The sequence below is a fragment of the Siphateles boraxobius genome, unplaced genomic scaffold, assembly GCF_051911475.1.
Source record: "Siphateles boraxobius isolate OS27281-9 unplaced genomic scaffold, OSU_SipBor_1 100, whole genome shotgun sequence".
In the NCBI taxonomy this organism is placed as follows: Eukaryota; Metazoa; Chordata; class Actinopteri; order Cypriniformes; family Leuciscidae; genus Siphateles; species Siphateles boraxobius.
In genome coordinates, this window is record NW_027508701.1 from 4,091,562 (window position 1) to 4,095,000 (window position 3,439).

General features: G+C 47.6%; 1 protein-coding gene across 2 annotated transcripts in view; it reads left to right on the top strand.

The window, feature by feature from the left end:
* The first annotated feature begins 2,746 nt into the window (after nt 1-2,746).
* The window catches only part of LOC143746734 (cyclin-dependent kinase 16), a 36,526-nt gene continuing 35,833 nt past the window's right edge, over nt 2,747-3,439 (top strand). For both annotated transcript variants that reach the window (XM_077238778.1, XM_077238765.1), the window contains exon 1: nt 2,747-3,106. The gene's annotated coding sequence lies outside the window, so the exon portion shown is untranslated. The remainder of the gene's footprint in view (nt 3,107-3,439) is intronic.

Below are 3,439 nucleotides of genomic sequence, written 5' to 3' on the forward strand. Positions count from 1 at the left end.
TATTGTGTGTTTGTGTTTTTTGCAGGTAAAACAAAATGAGCCCTTTGTATTTAAGTGGATTGTGCAGAGAGTGGAGCAACATCTGGAGTCAGAAGTTAGTTAACCTGTAGTCCAGATCACAGAAAATCATTTGCAGATGCACTGCCAGCTCTCAGCTGCAGATGATCTTTTGGTTTGGATCAAATGCATCCTAATCTTATCAAAATGTTGTGGACAACACTGATCCAGATAAAAACCAAGATTGTATTTTGTGATCTAATCCCAATTTCAAAAAAAAAAAAAGTTGAACAACTGAAAAAAAAAAAAAACTGAAATCCCATCAGATTGCTTTTGAACATCTGGCACCAAGATTTTAAGAACTGTTACTGAATTGTTCAAACAATTAACTGGAAAAATTAGTTAACGTTTGTACCCAGCCCTATAGTCCTAAATGTATTAACCACTCTTAAAGTTCCCCTGTGGTGAAAATCCAGCTTTTAATGTTTACCGTGGCTCCTTGCTCCACCTGAGACCGTCGTCCATTCAGCTCCAGCGTGGCTCCTTGCCCCCTATTGCTCCACCTGAGACCGTCGTCTGTCCGGCTCCACCGTGGCTCCTTGCCCCCTCAGCTCCACCTGAGACCGTCGTCCGTCCGGCTCCACCGTGGCTCCTTGCCCGTTCGGCTCCACCGTGGCTCCTTGCCCCCTCAGCTCCACCTGAGACCGTCGTCTGTCTGGCTCCACCGTGGCTCCTTGCCCCCTCAGCTCCACCTGATACCATCGTCCGTCCGGCTCCACCATGGCTCCTTGCCCCCTCAGCTCCACCTGATACCGTCATCCGTTCGGCTCCACCGTGGCTCCTTGCCCCCTCAGCTCCAACTGATACTGTCGTCCGTTCGGCTCCACCGTGGCTCCTTGCCCCCTCAGCTACACCTGATACTGTCGTCCGTCCGGCTCCACCGTGGCTCCTTGCCCCCTCAGCTCCACCTGATACTGTCGTCCGTTCGGCTCCACCGTGGCTCCTTGCCCCCTCAGCTACACCTGATACTGTCGTCCGTTCGGCTCCACCGTGGCTCCTTGCCCCCTCAGCTCCACCTGATACTGTCGTCCGTTCGGCTCCATTGTGGCTCCTTGCCCCCTCAGCTCCACCTGATACTGTCGTCCGTCCGGCTCCACCGTGGCTCCTTGCCCCCTCAGCTCCACCTGATACCGTCATCCGTCTGGCTCCACCGTGGCTCCTTGCCCCCTCAGCTCCACCTGATACCGTCGTCCGTCTGACTCCACCGTGGCTCCTTGCCCCCTCAGCTCCACCTGATACCGTCGTCCGTCTGGCTCCACCGTGGCTCCTTGCCCCCTCAGCTCCACCTGAGACCGTCGTCCGTCCGGCTCCACCGTTGCTCCTTGCCCCTTCAGCTCCACCTGAGACCGTTGTCCGTCCGGCTCCACCGTGGCTCCTTGCCCACTCAGCTCCACCTGATACCGTCATCCGTTCGGCTCCACCGTGGCTCCTTGCCCCCTCAGCTCCACCTGAGACCGTCATCCGTCCGGCTCCACCATGGCTCCTTGCCCCCTCAGCTCCACCTGCACCTTGACTTCACCTCGGCCGCTCATCACCACGGCTCCGCCTTGGTCTCAGGACATTTGTGTCGCCCGGTCTCGTCAGTTCCGTCTAGGTCTCCATCAGCATCAGCCTTATCTCAGTCTTTCAAACAAATTCTGCCGACTTCTGCTACTTGACAACTGTTTCTCTGTGCTTATTGGACAGATTTCTTAGAAATATATCTTTATTAATATAATATAATGTTATTAATATAATATAATGTTATTAATATTAAGTAAACATTTACACAGCTCCCGCAGGTTAATTGCTTATTTTCTTCACAGTTTTGCTTTCCTATGTAGGGATTAGAATGAGCAGGACACTTTCTAAAGCAGGCCATCCGGTTAAACTGAGCAATCGAGGAAGACGGGCCATGGTCAGAGAGGTTACAAGAACCACTCCAGAGATCATGAGTGGAGATGAGGGAGACTTGCAGAAGGAAAAGCATCTCTGGAGAGAGCTGAAACTGAAATCCAACAAAACTTGAGGTCCTGATTTGAGTCACCATGAATCAATTCTCAAAATTGTTTTGTTTTTTATGGAATATTACAGGGATTCATCGGTGCACATCATTATTGTGTTAAATTCATGTTCCTGGTAATCTTGAATCAAAATAACTTCCTCTTGCAGCATCTCTTCTCTGAAGAGGAGGGCAGAGGAACCTGTCACTCACATGAGATCCACCAATAGCAAACCACAACCATCCAATCAATTCCCCAGACACTCAAGCCCCGCCCACATTTGTTTCTGTTCCAAAAGCGTTTCACTCGGATATACAGCACAATAGAGAAGAAAAGATTCTGTTTAATGACGTTTAAAAAAGTTTTTAAAAATACAGGGTTACAGATGGATGTTTATGATTTTACTCATGTATTAACAGTTTATTTTGTCAGGCTAATTTGAAAGTTAAAAATGTAAAATTAAGTGCCCTTAGGTGGTGTATTATACCCAAATACAACTCACTAAAAAAATCGGATAAAAAGAACTTTACAGAAAAAAACAAGTTACATTGTAATATTTCAAATGATCATGTGTGTAAATTATTATTGTTGCTGAGTCTGACTATTTTAGAATAAATGCGTCCTCATTGAATATCAAAAAGAGGCGGAACCTTTCTCTAGAATGAGCGTACAATGTGCAGCTACAGTGAAGATCACCAGCAATGTACAATGCATTTTAAATGTTAAATATGAAAAATGGTCTTGTAGGTAAATATTAATGTTGCACAAGTGCATGTGTGTGTATGAAGAGGGGTGATTCCGATATGGGATGTTCACGGTAACGCGCATCAGCAGCACGCGCTTCATCACACACACACAGGGCAGCGCGGTCACGTGATCTCCAGGAGTCCCGGCCGGACCGGAGAAATGTCCGTTCATCCGAGCATCGGTGATTCAGCTCTAAGTCTTCAAACATTCACCCTATCTCAGTGTAGGTTTTATTTAGTGAGGTATAAATGTGACACGGTGGACTGCAGCGAGCAGCGTCGGTGAAGAGAACGCGTCGCGTCGCGTCGCGTTTGCCGCAGGTAGGCTGCGGTGTTTCATGCATTATGTGCATCACATGTCGTCCAGTTATGAACTTTCAGCACAGTTACTGACTAATGTAGAGTTGTGTTGATTCGCGTTGTCGAACTGGGATTAAGCGCTTAAGCCTGTCATGATGTGTGTTACCATTGATTTCAGAAGATGGGATGACGCATGTGTTTCAGGATGGGACAAGATGTCAACACACACTGACAACACAAGCCCTTAAATCATACCATCATTTAAAGGGTTCAAATTAAACCTTTGACTTTCTTTCTTCAATAGAACACAATATGAGAAATTCTGAAGAATGCTCACGCTGCTCTTTACAGTAG